Genomic DNA, 19873 nt, shown 5'->3' with positions numbered 1-19873 from the left:
GTGGAAAATGGTGTCAGTGGTGCTTTAATTTGAATGTTTCTTTTTATGAGTAATGTTGAGTATCTTTTCTTAGATTTAAGAGGCAATTATATACATATATATTTTATGAATTGCTCATACTCGTTATTCACTTTTCAGTTATGATTTTGGTCTTTTCCTTATTGACTTGGGGAAGATTTTATATTAAGGGAATAAGCCCTTTGCTTATTGTTTAAAAGTATTTTTTCAGTTTTCATTCATCTCTCTTTTACCAGTGTTATTGAGATATCACTGATGTACAATAAACTGCTTATATTTAAAGTGTACTACTTGAAAAGTTTTTAACAGCTTTATTGGAGTACAACTGACACGCAATAAACTATCATATTTACTGGTAAAAAAAATACAGTTTGGCTCTTTGCCACATCTGCTGCGAGAATGCAGACCATTGTCAGCAATTGGACTGTGGACATCCCAGAAAACGTGGACATCACTCTGAAGGGACGCACAGTTACTGTGAAGGGCCCCAGAGGCACCCTGCGGAGGGACTTCAATCACATCAATGCAGAACTCAGTCTCCTTGGAAAGAAAAAGAAGAGGCTCCGGGTTGACAAATGGTGGGGAAATAGAAAGGAACTGGCCACGGTTCACCCTCTCTGCAGTCATGCACAGAACGTGATCAAGGGTATTACACTGGGCTTTTCACAAGGTGAGGTCTGTGTATGCTCACTTCCCCGTCAACGTTACTCAACAGAATGGTTCTTTTGTTGAAATCAGAAATTTCTTGAGCAAAAAAATACATCCGCAGAGTTCTAATTAGAACAGGTGTTGCTTTCAGTATCTCAAGCCCAGAAAGATGAGTTGATTCTTGAAGGAAATGTCATTGAATCTGTATCAAATTCAGCTGTTTTGATTCAGCAAGCCACAAATGTTACAAACAAGAATATCAGAAAAATTTTGGATGGTATCTATGTTTCTGAAAAAATAACAGTTCAGCAGGCTGATGAATAAGACCCAAGTTGTCCAACTATAGAAACAACAAGATGCCGAATGATTGGCCACACTTATTTGTGATATTTAAAGATGCAATAAAAGCCACATATTGATTTGGGAGGGGAATAAATGAGTGAAATAAAATGCACAGTTTGGTAAATTTTTATCTATGCATACTCATGAATTAACACCACAATTAAAATAATAAACATATTCACCACCCCCAGAAGTTGTGTGTGTGTGTGTGTCCCTCTCTTTTGCTCCTCTCAGTCTCCCATTCTATCCCCCAGACAACAGGTCTGCTTTCTGTCACTACCAGTTGCTTTACATTTTCTGTAGTTTTATGTAAACTGAAACATGCTGTATATACTCATTTTTTGCCTGGCTTCTTTCACTCTGTATAATTATTAGTTATTTTTTATTATTGAGTAGTATTCCACAATTATCTCAAATGATTTTCAAGTGGACTCAGAAAAGATAAATGCACATACATACATTCAAAGAGAGAGAGAGAGACCACTGAGCAGGGCAGTGTGATATAACCTCTGGAACCCATTCTGCTTCTGTGCAAAGAGCAGTTCCCCTGCATAGACTCCCTGTCAGTGAAAAGAAGGTGGATGGAAATTTCTTGAGCAAAAAATACATGGCCCACATATATGCAACCTGCCAGTCCATCTACAAAGCCCTGGTGTCCTACCAGAAATGTGTGGATGAGGCTTCAAGAAAGAAGTCAAATGTTGCTCAGTGGTTAGAGCCTGGGCCAAGCAACGAAGGTTTCAGGTTCAATTCCTGGTCAAGGGCAGGTACCTAGGTTGCAGGTTTGATCCCTGCCCCAGTCCGGGTGCATGAGGGAGACAACTGATTGATGTGTCTCTCTCACATTGATGTTTCTCTCTTTCCTCCCTCTCTCTTTTCACCTCCCTCTCTCCCTTCCACTCTCAAAATAAAAGAAAAGAAAAGAAAGAGATCAGAGACATTTTCATTTAGTATGGCCACACCCTGCTAGTAACTGACTCCCCTCACTGCAAATCCAAGAAGTTTGGATGTCCAGGTGTACACTCTGGCTGCTGATAAGCCCACTGCAAGGAACAGAGTTTACCTTTATATTAAACTAGAGGCCCGGTGCATGAAATTCGTGCATGGGGGGGGCGGGGTCTCTCAGCCCAGCCTGCACCCTCTCAAATCCAGAACTGCTGGCTCCCAACTGCTCGCCTGCCTGCCTTCCTGATTGCCCCTAACTGCTCCCCTGCCAGCCTAATTGGTGCCTAATTGCTCCCCTGCCAGCCTGTTTGCCCCTAACTGCCCTCCCCTGCAGGCCTGGTCACCCCTAACTGCCCTCCCCAGCAGTCCTGGTCACTCCTAAGTGCCCTCCCCTGCAGGCCTGGTCCCTTCCAACTGCTCTCCCCTGCAGGGCTGGTCACCCCCAACTTCCCTCCTTTGCCAGCCTGGTCACCCCTAACTGCCCTCCCCTGCAGGCTTGATCGTCCCCAACTGCCCTTCTTTGAAGGCCTGGTCCCTCCCAACTGCCCTCTCCTGCTTGCCTGATTGCCCACAACTGCCCTCCCTTGCAGGCCTGGTCCCTCCCAACTGTCCTCCCCTGCTGGCCATCTTGTGGCAGCCATCTTGTGTCCACATGGGGCAGTCATCTTTGACCACATGGGGGCAGCCATCTTGTGTGTTGGAGTGACAGTCAATTTTCATATTATTCTTTCATTAGATAGGATAGAGCAGGGGTCCTCAAACTTTTTAAACAGGGGGCCAGTTCACTGTCCCTCAGACCATTGGAGAGCCAGACTATAGTTTAAAAAAAAACTATGAACAAATTCCTATGCACACTGCACATATCTTATTTTGAAGTAAAAAAACAAAACGGCAAAAACACCCGCATGTGGCCCAAGGGCCATAGTTTGAGGATGCCTGGGATAGAGGCCTGGTGCACGAGTGGGGGCCACCTGGTTTGCCCTGAAGGGTGTCCCCGATCAGGGTGGGGGTTCCCTTGGGATGTGGGGTGGCCTGGGTGAGGGGCCTGTGGTGATTTGCAGGCTGGCCACACCCCCCGGTGACCCAAGCGGAGACCCTGGTATCTGGGATTTATTTATCTTCTATAATTGAAACTTTGTAGCCTTAAGGGGAGGCCAAGGCAGGCCAGGGCAGGCGGAAAGCTTGGCTTCCTCCATGGCCATGGAAACCCAAGCCTCCTGCTCTCTCCGTGGCCACAGCCATCTTGGTTGGGTTAATTTGCATACTCGCTCCTGATTGGCTGGTGGGCATGGCTTGTGGGTGTAGCGGAGGTACAGTCAACTTGCATATTACTCTTTTATTAGATAGGATAACTAGAGGCCTGGTGCATGAAAATTCATGCACTGGAGCGGGGGTCCCTCAGCCAGGCCTGCCCACTCTCACAGTCAGGGAGCCCTCAGTGGCTGGAGGCGACCTGGTGACCAGGGGAAGGTGATGCCCCATCACACCTCTGCTGCTGCCACTGCCAGCAGCGCAAGCCTAGGCCAGCCCTGGTTACCTGAGCCTTGGGCATCCCTGGGTGGCTGGGCAGCCGCCATCCAAGGCTTGCCTGTGCCTTGGGCTGGCCATGGGAGGCTGGGGGTCTGAGGGGACTGGGGGACACTGGAGGCACGTGCGTGGAGCTGAAGGGACTGGGTGCCACCATCTTTGAGGGCATGGCAGTCAATTATCATATTCCCTCCTTATTGGCTGTGGGCACCGCCATCTGTAACAGCATGAGGGTCAATTAGCATATTCCCTCTTTATTAGATAGGATGGTTATGGGATTTTAAGGTTAATAAGTGGGATGAAGGGTTTTTCCAGGTTAAGATGATGTGAACACACACATCTATTTTTCTCCCTCCCAAAACCCCATGAAAATATAATAAATAAGTTTTGTTTAATATTTAAATCTACAAGTGTGGCCAAAACAGTAGAGGAAACAACAGCAACAAAAATTTGGAAGTTGAAGATGATAGCAATGTGATACCATCCCCAAGAAACCCAAACCCAAGCTGGCAGCAAGGCAAGTTCAAAATCGACATAATTTGTACCACAGCTTCAAAGGAATCAGAAACTGGCAACACAAGAAAAACCTGAAACAGAGTGTTAGAATTCCTAAATAAGGAGGTGTGGATAAAAGCTGTTTGAGTAACAGTAAGGTCCCAGGTCCTTACTCCAACCCAGGTAAAACAGGAGGGATGCCAAGAGTCCCATGTCTAGCAAATCACTGAATGCAGACGCCCCTGGCCTTCTTCTCCAACACAACTCCCAATATGTTGGCCAGATACTTACCATCCAGAAAAGAAAAACTGGAAAACCCTTTTCCACAGAGTCTGGCCTGCCTAAGAGCAAGATCTAAAGACACTGAGCTTAGAGGTTCCCCTATAAATGGTCCCCCCAGATTCCAATTCTGTGAAGCTCAAAGTGGAAAAGTCCTTCCCACAGGCTTAGTATGAGATTCCGTTTTTAGTCTCTTTCTTGGTCATGAGCAGAGAGCCAAGGATTAGTAGCCCAATGAAGAAAACATCTACCACAGAGGATGAAACCAAAATAAGCAAACTGAAAAAAGGCAAATGGGGAGATGAGAAAAACTTCAAAAATATATCATCCTGTTATCAAAAAGAGAAAGAAACTATATTGCATCTGTGAAACATAAACAAGATGTTGTGAAAAAGAAACATTCAGATAATATAGAAAAGAGCTCTAAGACATTAAAAATGCAATTGTAGAAATGAAAATCTTGATAGGTAGATAAGAAGATAAAGTTGAGAAAACCTCTCAGAAAATAGAACAAAAAGTCAAAGAGATGAAAAAGAAAGAAAAGTTAGAGCACCATTCCAGAAGGTCCAGCAACTGAATAATGGGGCTAAAAAGTCATCAATGAAACAATTCAAGAACATTTCTTGGAATTGAAAGACGTGATTACAGATAGAAGGGCCCACAGAAACAGACTCAATGAGCATATCATTACAAAATTTTAGGACTCTAGGAAGAAAAGTAATTTCCTAAAAACCTTCAGAGAAAATAAAATAAATTCCATATAAAGGATGAACTAAAAGATAGGAAAATGCAGTGGAATAGGTGGACATGTCCCAAGCCTTGTCCTGGAGCAGATAGAAAGAGCAACTAAAATAAATAACATCCACCCCGAATTGGCAAAGTAGACGCAGCTGGTGAGACAATTCGCAGCCAAGAAGGGCAGAGGATGCCTGGAGAACGGTAAAATCAGGGATCTGGGCTGGAGAGAACTGCAAAACCCCCAAGCCCAGAGGGTCAGAAGGAAGCCGCACTACACCAAGGCCGCGTCTTTTGGGACAGGTGTAGCGTCTGACTATGGAAAGGAGGTTTGCAGGGCTGCTGGCGGCAGGGGATTCTGGAGCTAAGCCCACAGAAACTGAGCCCAGAGAAGGCAGTCTGGATGGCTGTCCAAGCTGTGCTGTGCCGGAGGGTGGGGGAAGGAGTTGTGGGGGGGCGAGGAGAGGGGCTCACAGTGGCACTGCTCTTTCCCCTCTTTTTGGTCTTTGCTTTTATTCGCTAAACCTAGTTCATAGGACCTTTCAAATACAAACCCTCACCCGTGGCTGAGGTGCAGGTGGAGGTGCAGACTTGTAGAGTCTGGGGACCTAGGCAGCCATTTTCTCCTGAAGAGATAGCCCCTCCCTGCAGTCTCCAGGCAACCAATACAGCCTCACCCAGACTATGCCCTGAGTGGTACAAAGGATACAAAATAAATCTGGATAGTCCCAGAGGACTGGCCTAAAGAGAGGACTTTCAGTCCCAGCAACAGGAAACTGAGAAGCAGCATACAGTACAGAGGGTGGGATCTTAAACCAGCCCTCACAGGGAATTAAAACTCAGTGAAAAGGAACATTTCACTTCCTCATTTTTATTTTTATTTTATTTTGTTTTATTTTTATTTTGTTATCTCTTTTTTTTTTTCTTTATTTTCCTTTTTTCATTTGTTTCTTTATTTTCTATTTCTTTTTGCATTATTTTTTCATCTTTCTAATTTTTTTATTTTGTTCTTTTTTTAATTAATTGTTTTTTTAATTTTTTTATTATTTTTTTTCTTCTCTTTTTCTTCTTATCCACTCATCCTCTTCCTACTTCTTCTATACTGAACTGAGGTCCTCCCCATATTCATCCAATTCCTTAACCTTACTTTCTGTATATAAGCTCGGCCTCTACAGATTCTGCCCCAACCCTCTTTACTGGGTATTTGCTGTTTGTATGTTTTGGTTTACTGTTAGTTCTCTGGTGTTTCCTCTCCATATATTTTTTTTCCTTTTTCTTATTTTTCTTTTCTCTCATACTATTTTTTCTCTCTTCAATACCATTTGTGCTCTCTTTTCTCTCCCCTAAGTCTCTTTTCTCTAGTAGTCACTTATATTAGGGTTATTGATGTCGTGAGTACATTCATGTTTTGTTCCCTTTGTGTCGTGTCTTGTCAAGTTGCATTTTGTCCCTTTTGTCCAATGTGGTAGAGAGCAAGCCACATAACCAGACACCTGGAGAGGAGACTCCATCCACGAACAGGTCAATAACACTCCTGACCCAACTACAGAGGCAGGAAGAAGGCAGTGAGGGAGAGAGCATGAGTGAGGGAGGGAGCGAAAGAGGAGTGTGTGGATGTGTGGTGTGTGTGTGTGTGTGTGTGTGTGTGTGTGTGTGTGTGTCACAGTTAGATCCTGCAGGACCTCTGGGTGCAGGCTGACCAGGCTCGCCTAACCAGGCAGCCTCTGCTACTGTTGCAAACAGTCCCGGAGCGGCCAGATCTTCCATAGAGACTACGTCTTTTTGAAGGGGAGAGCTTCTGTGACTGGGAGCCCAGCCTCACCTCCACCCAGAGTGCCCTCAGACAACACCCAGGACTCTACAGCCACCCCTGCCAGGGACCTGCTGCCTCAGCTATGGTCCCAGGGTCACTGAGACTCCAGCCACCCTGGGCGCGGGCTCCTGTGAGTTCTGAAGCACACTCCCCTCTGGTTTGCCCAACGCTTTAGCCCAGCGCACCATGATCATGCAAGCAGAAGCCCCACAAGCAGCCCAACCCAGTCTGAGGATCAGCAGTCTCATGCGGCCTGCCTCCTCTGAGGAGCAGTAGCCCTGTGAGCAGCCCACCCCCCATCTGAGGAGCAGCAGCCTCACGCACAGCCTAGTCCTGTCTGAGGAGCAGCAGCCACACTAGCAGCCTGTCCCCATCCAAGGAACAGGAGCCACGCGATCAGCCGCATGAGCAACCCGCCCCTGTCAGAGGAACAGCAGCCATGAGGAGCCCGCCTCTATCCGAGGAGCAGCAACAGTGTGAGCAGCCCAACCCTGTTCAAGGAGCAGCAGCTGCACGAGCAGCCTGCTCTTGCCAGCCAGAGGAGCCACCACTGCTGTGAGCAGCAACCACCAGAGGGGCTGCCGCCAACTGAGGAGCAGCCGCTGCTACGACTGCCCCAGGAGCAGCCACTGCCCAAGGAGCCGCTGCCACCTGAGAAGCAGCCCCCGCACAACTCGACACCTAGATCCTTTGATGAGAGCAAAAATGGAGAAACAAAGAAACCCCCAAAGGAAAGAAAAAGAGGAAGTGCCAGAAAGGCAGAAAGTGAAACAAGGCATGCAATATGTCAGAGAAAGAATTCAGAATACTGGTCATACAGTACATAAACCAGATGAATGAAAAACATCAACAACTTATGTAAGAAGCAAGAAGAAATAAAGAGTGATATAGCTGCAATAAAAAACACCATGGAAAGTTTCAACAGTAGAAGTGGAGGACCGAATTAGCAAGTTAGAAGACAGGGAAGCAAAACACACCCAAACTGAACTGCAATTCAGGAAAAAAATTAAAAGACAGAAGGAGAGCCTAAGGGAGCTTTGGGACAACATAAAACGAAGCAACATATGAATAATTGGGGTGCCAGAATGACAGGAAGAGGAACAAGGGGTCCAGGAACCCAAGATGGCGGTGTAGGTAAACACCTAAACTGCCGCCTCGCACAACAATTTCAAAACTACAACTAAAAGACAAAACGTCTATCACCCAGAGCCATGGGAGGGCTGGCTGAGTGGAAGTTCTACAACTAGACAGAAAGAGGAAAGAACATTCAGTGCACAAACGCTGAAAAGCTGAGGTACGGGGGCGTGTGCAATACGGGCTGGCGGCGGATCCCGGCTGGCGGCAGGCATTGCTTTCTTCAACCCGAAGGAGACAAGCTCCCGATTTCTCTGAAATCCAGTTTCTGGGGAGACGCGCGGGACCCAAACTCCTACGGGGAGAAGCTGGACTGTCTGCCATCGGGTCGGAAAGTGAGGGTGGCTTGCTTGCAGAGCTGCACAGAAGAATAATTGTTTGCTGCGCTGGGGCGCAAGACGCGGGGACATGGTCGGAGGCGCGGAACGGCTGGCTGCCAGCCATTGCTGTTTGCCATGCCCTAGCCTAGTGACTCCCTGAGACCCCGCCCCGCACAACCTACAAACTCACCCAAACTCCAAGCAGCGGCTTTTGCATATGAATGGCCTTCACTATCGCCGCTTAACCTAGCAAACTTGCAAACCAGTTCAGACAGCTCCATAATCTACAAATCCCAAGCAGGGAGGAGAGGACTGTAGTTCTTGCTGTAGCTCCTGCAGGGTGGCCTCAGACAGTAGCTGACCTGCACCCCATTGGAGATCCAGAAGCCAGTGTACCTAGTGGCCAGTGTGAGACACAGATTTCAACTCCTCACATCCATAAGTGACACATTCAAAAGGCAGACTCAGTGAGCACCAAAGCCCCACTGAAACAAGTCCTGCACCATAAGCATGTCTCCAGCGCAGCAGTGCTTCCATTATAAACACAGCGGGTCCCCACAGCCAATTGGCCTGGAGGACAATTCCTCCCAGTGTACCAACAGCAATCAAGGCTTAACTACACCAAGACTTTGCACTCAGCCCACAAAGGGGTGTACCAAGACCGTCCACCTCAGGTGATTGGGGAGGCTAAGCTACTGGCCTCTATAGGTCACCTACCACACAAAGCCGCTCCATCAACACAGGGAAGCAGCCACAATGCGGAGACACAGAAACATGTCACAAATGAAAGAAATGGATTAAAGCAAACAACGGGATGACATAGAGTTCAAAACCACATTTATAAGGTTACTCAAGAATCTTCTAAAAACCGCTAAGAAACTTGATGAGACCTTCAAGGACCTTAATGAGAATGCCAAAAAAAAAATGGAAAAGGACCAATCAGAAATTAAGCATACACTGTCTAAAGTAAAGACTATACAGAAACTCAACTGTAGATCAACGTACCTCAAGAATCAAACCAAAGATCTGAAATATGAGGAAACAAAAAACACCCAACCAGAAAAACAAAAAGAAAAAAGGATCCAAAAATATGAAGATAATGTAAGGAGCCTCTGGGACAATTTTAAGCGTACCAACATCCGAATTTTTGGGGTGTCAGAAGAAGAGAGAGAGCAAAATATTGAAAACCTATTAGAAGAAATAATGACAGAAAACTTTCCCTACCTGGTGAAAGAAATAGACTTACAAGTTCAGGAAGCGCACAAAACCCCAAACAAGAGGAATCCAAAGAGGACCACACCAAGACACATCATAATTAAAATGCCAAGGGCAAAAGACAAAGAGAGAATCTAACAAGCAGCAAGAGAAAAACAGTTAGTTACCTACAAGGGAGTACCCATACTACTGTCAGCTGATTTCTCAACAGAAACTATGCAGGCCAGAAGGGAGTGGCAAGGAATATTCAAAGTGATGAATAGCAAGAACCTACAACCAAGATTACTCTACCCAGCAAAGCTATCATTCAGAATTGAAGGCCAAATAAAGAGCTTCACAGACAAGAAAAAACTAAAGGAGTTCATCACCACCAAACCAGGATTACATGAAATGCTGAAGGATATTCTTTAAGAAGAGGAAGAAGAAGAAAAAGGTAAAGATAAAAATTATGAACAACAAAAAGACATCAAATACATACCTACCAACAAGTGAAGCTAAAAATCAAGTGAATAAAAAGTCTGAAGAACAGAATGGACTGGTGAATATAATGGAATCAGGGACATAGAAAGGGAGTGGAGTGACAATTCTCAGGGGGAAGGGGTGTGAGGGGTGTGGGAAGAGATTGGACAAAAGTCTTACACCTATGGATGAAGACAGTAGCTGGGGGTAAGGGCATGGGGTGGGGTGGGGAATCAGGTGGAGGGGAGCTATGGGGGAAAAAAGGAGGAACATCTGTAATAATCTGAACAATAAAGATTTATTTTTTTTAAAAAGAGGAACAAGGGTTAGAAAACTGGATGGAACTGGAGGGCATTATGCTAAGCAAAATAAGTCAGTCAGAGAAAGATAAATATCACATGATCTCATTCATTTGTGAAATATAATGAACAACATAAACTGATAAAACAAAAACAGATCCAGAGACAGAGAAGCATCAATCAGAATGTCAAACCTCAGAGGGAAGGCAGGGGAGGGTGGGGGTAAGGGAGAGAGATCAACCAAAGGACTTCTATGCATGCATACAAGCCTAACCAATGGGCACAGACACCAGGGGGGTGAGGGCATCAGTGGGGGGTCTGGGAGCAATGGGAGGATCAGGACACATATGTAATACTTTAATCAATAAAGAAAAAAAGAAGGATGAGCTATATGAACCTTTATCTATTTTAGAGATAAATGCTGAATATTCACAAATGAAACAGTATAATGTCTGGACTTTTATTCAAGATAACTGCAAGTTTGGTAGGAAATAGGGGTGGGCTACAGATGCATCGTGATTGCTTATGAATTTATAATTGTGGAAGCAGAGGGATAGCTATGTGGGGATTCATTAAACTATTCCCTCTTTGTAGATATTTAATTGTTTCTAAAATGCAGAATTTTTTTTAAAGGAATGACTAGAATGGTTTGGATTTCTCAGCAACACTACAAACAAAAAGGCAATGGATTAATGGCTTCAAACTACAAATACTTAAACTACAAATCAAGTGCAAGAGAGGTGTCCAGTAGATAGACTGTCTTTAGATGAATTAATGACAGTCCATCCATTGTACTTAGGAAGTAGAGAATTTAGATGCACATATAGGTAGGTTGGTACATTTGATCATGGAAAGAAGAGCTAGTTCTCTTCAGATGGCTTCTGACTACTTTAAGGAGCTCATAGTCTAGTGGGGGATTTGGATAATAAGCATATAATGTTTATATGTGCTAATATAAAATAAGTTCTATAACAGAGTTATGTGGTAATATCTTAGGGCAGTGGTCGGCAAACTCATTAGTCAACAGAGCCAAATATCAACAGTACAACGATTGAAATTTTTTTTGAGAGCCAAATTTTTTAAACTTAAACTATATAGGTAGGTACATTGTTATTAACTTGATTAAGGTACTCCTAAGCTGGCCTTTGCTAAAAACTCAAGGGGCCAAAGAGCCGCATGTGGCTCCCTGTCTTAGGGGATTCCAGGCTTTGGCTCGGGAAAGGCTCCATGGACTAGATGAGGCCTGAGATGAGTCTTAAAGAATGAGTATAGGTTACACCAATGAAGAAGGAAGGGAAAACAATTCAAGGTAGAAAGATTGCCATTAACAAAGGCACAAAAGAATCAAACACCATGGTAGCACAGGACCAAGCACAAGAAAGCGTTCAGTACTTACTGGCATTAATTAAATCACTGGTGTTTTCAAGGACTTATCTAGTGTGACTGGAGACCAGAGATGAAACTGGAAAGTACTATGCAGCTGTCAGGTATCCAAGTGTTAGGTTAATCACTATGAAACAGCAGAGTCAAGGGACAAGGTGCTGAAAACTGTATTCTGGAAGAGATATTAAGGATCTGGAAAATTTAGGAAACAACCAAGATGGTAAGTTCCTTAACATCTTAAATGCTCCTCCTATTGATGGACTGTTACACTTAGTCTTGAGAATATTCTGGTTGACACATAGTTCACAAATTATTTTTGAACTAAGATTGAATTTATCCTTGGGCTGATATTTCATTTGTTTAATTCAGCAATGTTTATCTTTATTTATTCATTTGCTAGTTCATTCTACAAAAAAATTTAAGCTCCTATTTGTACAGATACTACTTATATAAAACAGTCCTAAGGTTGTCTGTAGTCTGGTAGGAGAGACAGATGGTAAAGAAATTATGCACAATTAAGTATATCAATGATTATTTTTATACTAGAGGCTCAGTGCATGAAATTCGTGCATGGGGAGAGGAGGTCCCCTCAGCCCAGCCTGCACCCTCTCCAATCGGGACCCCTAGGGGGATGTCCAACTGCCGGTTTCGGCCCGATCCCTGGATCAGGCTGAAACCAGCAGTTCGACATCCCTCTCACAATCCGGGACCGCTGGCTCCTAACTGCTCACCTGCCTGCCTGCCTGATTGCCCCTAACTGGCCCCCCTGCCAGCCTAATCACTCCTAACCGCCTCTGCATCCCTAACTGACCCCCCGCTGACCTGGTCGCCCCCAACTGCCCCCCCCCGGCCAGCCTGATCACCCCTTAGTGCCCCCCCCCCGCCAGCCTGGTTGCCTCCAACTGCCCTCCTCTGCCAACCTGGTCACCCCCAACTGCCCCCCCTGCTGGCCTGGTTGCCCCTCACTGCCCCATGCCAGCCTGGTCACCCCCAACTGCCCCCCCTGCTGGCCTGGTTGCCCCTCACTGCCCCTCTGCCAGCCTGGTTGCCCCTCACTGCCCCCCTCTGCTGGCCTAGTCACCCCTCACTGCCCCCCATGCCGGCCTGGTTTGCCCCACGCAGCCTGCTGTTCAGTCATTTGGTTATCCCTCACTAACCCCCCTGCCAGCCTGGTCACCCCATGCAGCCTGCTGTTCGGTTGTTACAGTGAGGGTGTCGTGACCAATTTGCATATCACCCTTTTATTAGTATAGGTGGCACAAGGTCTCTGCCATATCACACACCAAAAGGACCAAATATTTTCATACCAAGAAGGTCAACTTCAATCTTAAAAATACTTCCTAAGATCAATAGTAACTTTTAATACATATTATAAATAAGGGCCAGGAAAAAAACTAATATGGTTTTTCTGTCTGTTAATTTTTTATGAAAACACTAAACACTATCTACTCATGGGAGGCTCTCAATTTTTATTCAAGATGGGTCCAAGCCTATTGGATATACTGAGCATTAATGAAATGACAGAACATACTACAAGGGAAGCCTAAGAACATAAAGGTTAATTTTCTTTTAAGTTTGAATATAGAGATTCATGTTCTTTTAAGCTCCTTTGATTCAAATGGAGCTTCTGTTTGGTGAATTTATGGGTCACATCACCATAACCAAATGACTGTAAGTTGCAATTTAACTAAAAACCAGAAGGATAAAAATAGCAAAGACTAAACATATAATATCCTTCTTTCTTCATCCTTGCTTCTGGAGGTGTGTCTTTCCTGAACTATGAATCACTGCCACCGACCTTGCAAATTTGTTCCATAAGAGGGAATTACCAGAGCAGCAGTAATGCTCTCATTGTGAGCTTTGCTGCCCGGGAGGGGAAAGGTACACAGTCTGCAGTCTGGATAACTCTTTCCCCACAGGTTGCCGAAATGAAAACTGCTGTTAAAAGAGATATATTCCACATTGTGTCAACTTTAGCTTTCTGTACCACTGTAGTGACTGTACTAATAAAAGTCAAGATCTTACTGCCGCCCAGCCTTCTTGAGTTAGTCTTAGGTATTGTCATAACCAACAACACCACTGAACAGTCAATCCCAGAAGGTAAATGAAAGTATGCTTCATAAAATTTACAGCTCATGCTGGATATTTTGGCAAGTAACACTTTTCTGTAAATATAATGAACTAGAGGCCCAATGCACGAAATTCCTGCAAGGGGCTCAGCCCCTGCCACCGAGCCTTCGTCCAGAAGTTTGTCTGAAAAGTCGTCTGAAGGATGTCCAGTCTAATTAGCATATTATGCTTTTATTATTATAGATAGGACTTGAATTTTGAACCAGAATCAAAATTAAGGTTTTTTTTTCTTTCTTTCAAAACTTAGCTTGTTACAGAATTTTATCAAATAACCATGTTAATAATTGTTACATTAACCAGAAGTTTTAAAATATTGTTAAAAGGATAGCATCATCAAGTGTCTATGTATGTACTTTATCTCTGATTTTTTTTTTTGCATTCCTTGAATATTCTATTTTTATATATTCCTTTTGGTTGTTTTATTAAAAAATAGTATTGATTTTTTTTAGCTTTTCTCCTAAGACATTTTTTCCAAATGACAGTGCCTTCAAAATAATATATAAGTAAGTTATGTACCGCTTATTTTTTAATTTCTAATAATAATTGCTTAAACAATTATGATAATGAATTTGTGGGTGGAATTCTTGTTACTTTTTAGGCTCTTTCTGCTCATTCAGTGTACAGCAGCAACACCTAGTGGAAAAAATATGAAATTGTCTTGTTGTAAGGAATGGAAATTATATGGCTATTGCTGATGCTTATATTTCTTTTTTTAAAACATTTTTTTATTGTTTAAAGTATTACATATAGTAGTATATATATCTCCTTTTTCCCCCCCATTGACTTTCCCCCAGCCTCCCCAACCCCCTGTCGCATGCCCTCATCCCACCCTCCCAGTGTCTTGTGTCCATTGGTTGTGCTTATATGCATGCATACAAGTCCTTTGGTTGATCTCTTCCCCCCCCTCCCCTCGATGCTTATATTTCTTAATATTACTCTGGTGAGTAAACGTGTGCATTTATGGAGTTCTCCTAATATAAAGAATAATAATCAGCCTCAATGATTGAGTATTTAAAGTGAGGAGTATTTAAAATAAGTGCAAATATATAATCTGTGCTTCAAATTTAGATGCCATATTAATTATTTACTAAAATAGGCATTTTAAGGAAAGCAGAGTCAATATCTGAATTGCCAATAATAAAAAATTCTCAAGTTAAGCTGTTCGTTCTCAATTTCATTCTTGTATATCTATGGAAAGATGCCTAATAGAGAAAATTGAGCCGAAACCGGTTTGGCTCAGTGGATAGAGCGTCGGCCTGCGGACTCAAGAGTCCCGGGTTCAATTCCGGTCAAGGGCATGTACCTTGGTTTCGGGCACATCCCCAGTAGGGGGTGTGCAAGAGGCAGCTGATAGGTGTTTCTCTCTCATCGATGTTTCTAACTCTCTATCCCTCTCTCTTCCTCTCTGTAAAAAATCAATAAAAATAAATAAATAAATAAAAAATAATAGAGAAAATTGATACTGTTGTGATAAACCAATGCACAAAGGGGGAGAAAATGTATACTGTCCCAGGAATTGATCTGTTAAATACAGTTAGTAAAGGGAAAAAAGCTATGCTAATACCACCATTCTATTTTTTTTCCACAGTAAGGTTGGAACTTTTGGACATTCAGTCAAAACCAGCGTGGGAGAGAGGATCTTACACATTCATGGAGAAACATAAATAGTCCCCTTCTCAATGCAACAATACAGTGTTTAGTATTGTTCTAAAACTCTCACCACTTTCTTCACTGGAATTACTTAACCTCACTGACTGTGTACAGCTCCCCTGCTGGGTTGGATTAGAGACGATTTCCCAACCCAGAGAGGCACAGCTGTGGAAAGGGGCAACCCACCACTGGCTCCAGGCTTCGGGGGCTTCATTCCGCTTGTTCTAGGATCAGGCACACGGCAAATATGCCAGACTTTGAATGGTGCCGGAGGGAAAGGCACAAACTGGAGTCATTAGCAAAAGGTCAAAAAGAACAGATGCACTCAGTAGAGATCAATCGTGTATTCACGCACTCAGTTAATCACACAACACTTCTTAGTTAACGTATGTATCCATGAAGCACCGATTTGGGCACTGTGGACTACCTGGCAGGGATCTGCAAACTATAGCCAGCCTGTGGCTTTTGGGGCATGGCCTGTAAGCTACGGATGAATCTTAACATTTTCAAAGGTTATTAAGCAAAACAAAAGAAAAAAATCAGTATTTGAAAAATCTCAGTTCTTGCCTTCTCTGTCCCCTTTATGTTCACACTATTGCTACACTCACGACACTCCAAACCAAAAAATTCTTTGCAGAGAAATGGCTGGTGACCTACAATTTAACTCAATTCTAACACTCTCTAACCAGAGAGTGTGGCAGATTCCATGGGTTAAGACAGCGGTCGGCAAACCGCGGCTCACGAGCCGAATGCGGCTCTTTGGCCCCTTGAGTGTTCTATCGCCACTTCTTCAAAATAGACTCGCCCAGGCCATAACCGACTTCTGCGCATGGGCCACAAAGTTTCAATCGCACTGTACGTGCGCGCCCGCACGTGGCATTTTGTGGAAGAGCCACACTCAAGGGGCCAAAGAGCCACATGTGGCTCGCGAGCCGCGGTTTGCCGACTACTGGGTTAAGGGCTCAGGCCATGAGAATCCCCCCACTCACTCTGGATGCCAGTCACAAGCTGTATGTCTCCAGGTTACCCACAATCTTTATCCAACTTGACTACAAATCAAAAATTTCCACAATCCCTTCCTCAGGTTTGATTAATTTGTTAGAGTGGCTCACAGAACTCAGGAAAACATCCACTACATTTGCCAGTTTATTAAAGGATATGATAAAGAATATAGATGAACAGCCAGATGAAGAGCGACGTAGGGCCAGGTCTGGGAGGGTCCCAAGTGCAGGAGCGTCTGTCCCCATGAAGTTGGGTGTATCACCGTCTGGTGTGTGTAAGTTCACCAGCTTAAAAGCTCTCCAGGCCCTATAGTTTGGAGATTTTCATGGAGGCTTTATCACTTAAGCACGATCCATCATTACCTAAGTCCATTTCCATCCCCTTTCCCCTCTGTGGAGGATGGGGGAGAAGCTGAAGATTCCAAGCTTCTAATCATGGCTTAGTCTTTCTGGTGACCAGCTCCCATCCAGGAGCCCACCCAGAGTTGCCTCATTAGAACAAGAGATGCTCCTATCACCCAGGAATTTAAAGGGTTTTAGGAGCTCTGTGCCAGGAACCAGATTGGGGAAGTGGGGGGAAGGCAGAGGCCAATTTTTTTTTTTTTTCTGTTATTTCACAATATGTGACAGAGATATATGCTGCCTGAAAAACCTAAAATATTGGCTGGCCTTTTACCAAAAAAGTTTTCTGATGTTTGCTATATAGAGAGATTTAACCCTCAAGTAAGCTAGAGTGTAGAAAGAAAATTTAAATAATAAAAATAATAAATACAATAACATTTTTTCACCATTTACTGTGTGTGAAGCACAGAGTTAAGTGTATTGCATTCATTGTCTCAATCTTCATCGGAAAAACCTATGAGTTACAGTTATCTATTTACAAGGAAGAGTCCAAGACTTAAAAAGGTTAATCATAAGATCACATTAATGACCAAACCTGAGATTAAAACCCAGGCTTGGCTGACCCAGAGCCTTTAAGCACTCATTTCAGGTGCACAAGTAAGAATGACAAAAGACAGAACGTGGTAGGTGTCGGGAGGAACATCAAAACACAATTTGCTGTGGAAAAACAGAGGTAGCAGGTAACACTTCCAGAGGGCTGTTTGGGAAGATTTCATGGACAAGGCAGCTTTGAAAGTGGGCCTTGGAAGATGGTGATGAGTTAGATTTGTGACACTGTTGTTAAAAGGTCTTATGAGGGATAATATTTTGGCACTGGATGAACAGCAAGGACAAGCAGCGATGGAACAGCTGGAGGCAGAAGCCTTGAGGGGTGTTGGGGCAGCTGTGAGTCCCATTTAACAAAAAGAGAATGTGCATGGAGGGAGACCAGTAGGAAACCTAAACCAGAGGAGATTCTGGATGGTGTTGAATGCTGACCTAAGGGAAAAGAGGAAATTTCAATAAATGTGACCGAGAATTGATGACTACACAATTAGCACCATCAGTCAGATGTTCTGGGGAGATTACTCTGACAAGGATGTGTTAGATAAATAGAGGCATAAAAGTAAATTGGGACACTATTAACAGCAATCCAGATCCAAGACTAGTGGGAGACCGAGCGCAATGGGGGAGAGAGACACATGAAGAGTGTTGTTGCTAAGGTCTCTCCCTGTATTTTTTCCAAAATCACTAAGTAATGAAAGAGGGAAGTATAAATGGCCTGGCAACGACCCCCTCTCAGGCTAAAAAGTGCCTTTTCATGACATTATCACTCATTTTCCCCCAGTTTGTGCCAACACACACACACACACACACACACACACACACACACACACCAGTTTTACTAATTAAAAGTCCTGGTGTTGGTTCTCTGGATAAAGTCATTACTTGATATTTGTTTTAATGGAATTTTATCTGAATACAAATGTCAGCAGTTTGGGGTTGAGTGGGGAGGTGCAGAGAATAATGCCCACACGTGTGATTTACCAGGTCTACAATCCACAGAAATTGTCCTCTAAAAGGTGCTCGCTTTGACAGCACAAATACTAAAATTGGAACAATACAAAGAAGATTAGCATGGCCCCTGGGCAAGGATGACACGCAAATTCATGCAGCGTTCTTAAAAAAAAATTTTTTTTTTTTTAAGGAAAAGGAAAAACTAGAAAAGGGTGGTGACCTCTGTCACAGACAGCTCACACCCCTGACTCGGAAGTCAGAACTCGAGTTTTAACTCAGACTCTGAAGCGCATATTCCAGGCCTCCTTTGCCTACTGTTGACTCATCTGGTCCAATTCCCAACAGCGAGCTTGGGCTCCTCTCTGCCCTGCTGTGCCTTTGGGCCCCAAGTCCACTGCCCTCAATGCATGAATCACCAATGAGCCCAGAGGAGAGGCTCCAGCAGGGAAAGCAAGCGGGACTGGTGGGGGAGCTATTCGGGGGCCTTCTTGTTCTTCCCTGGGTGCTGCTGATTCCACCCCGTGGTTTACAGTGCGGCAGCTGTGTTTCAGTTTCCCCGGTAAGCCTGGCTGCGGAGAACTACCACTAATTAACACAGACAACAAGGGACCACAAATTACTTTACCAGTTACCGCCAAGTTGACAGTCTGTAGACTACAACTAAATCTTAAAGTGTTTTTGCTGGTCAGTTGTATCATTCTGTATAGCTCTTTGGTGTCTGTTTGAAGACTTAAAAAGCAGGTGATGTTTTCGGCCCAGATCCAGAGTTTAAAACTTGTGTGATATAATGTAAGCTTACCTAGAGTTTTATGAGAATTTCTGGTAAGTTTTGAGGGTTTGGATTATATGCTGTCATATTCCATTTTTAAAGAATACCTTTTTTTTTTTTTTTTTTTTTTAGTATTGGTGTTTTTCATATATACTTCCTGTTGTCGGTAACATCCACCCTGGGTTCTTTGTAAACCACCGGCAAACCCCCAACACTTTTCAGCCTAACGGCATACTGAACTTGTAGATGGAGAAGCAGATGATCACAAAGCTGGGAGAGGTCCTGGACGGGTTTGTGTGGTAGGAGAGAGTTTGTGGGGGGGAAAGAAGGGATTGGAGAGTCGATAAATAAAAATGGTTCCTGGCAAAATGACTGTGCACAGGAGTCACTCCACTGTGAGGTGACTCTGTGCAAGGCTGCAAGAAGGGCGGGCTGGCCACGCGCCACGTCGCAGGGCTGCTCACTGGGAGAGGATGCTCGCTCCCGAAGACGGGCACAGGAGCTTGTCCTGCCTCTTCAAAGGGCTGCCAAGACACTTATTTGCCAATGAAGGCATCCTTGGGCGACTGACAGGGAAGTGGATCCACAGGCGTAGATCCACCCGAGGCATAGAGCAAAGATTTCCTTTCCCCTGTGTCCAGGAGACCTGGGTTCCGGTTCTGATCTTACTAGCAACTAGATGGGTGGCCCAGGGTACAAATCACTTCGCATCTATGAGTTCCAGTTAGGCCTTATGACTAAAGAGGTATCTGAGTAAAAAATCCCTCCCGGCCTTGAAATTCCCTGGGCCTGTAATCTGTGAGCGTATCTGG

The 19873-nt window shown here is 44.2% G+C and overlaps 2 pseudogenes; both read left to right on the top strand.

The window, feature by feature from the left end:
• Positions 1-417: 417 nt before the first annotated feature.
• On the top strand, positions 418-990 carry LOC103293879 (60S ribosomal protein L9-like; annotated as a pseudogene).
• A 17367-nt stretch (positions 991-18357) lies between these two features.
• On the top strand, positions 18358-18471 carry LOC114234689 (U6 spliceosomal RNA; annotated as a pseudogene).
• Positions 18472-19873: the final 1402 nt, after the last annotated feature.

Source organism: Eptesicus fuscus, chromosome 2 (assembly GCF_027574615.1).
Source record: "Eptesicus fuscus isolate TK198812 chromosome 2, DD_ASM_mEF_20220401, whole genome shotgun sequence".
Classification (NCBI taxonomy): domain Eukaryota; kingdom Metazoa; phylum Chordata; class Mammalia; order Chiroptera; family Vespertilionidae; genus Eptesicus; species Eptesicus fuscus.
Note: the sequence above shows the minus strand (reverse complement) of the source record. Positions and strands in the feature narration are given on the sequence as shown.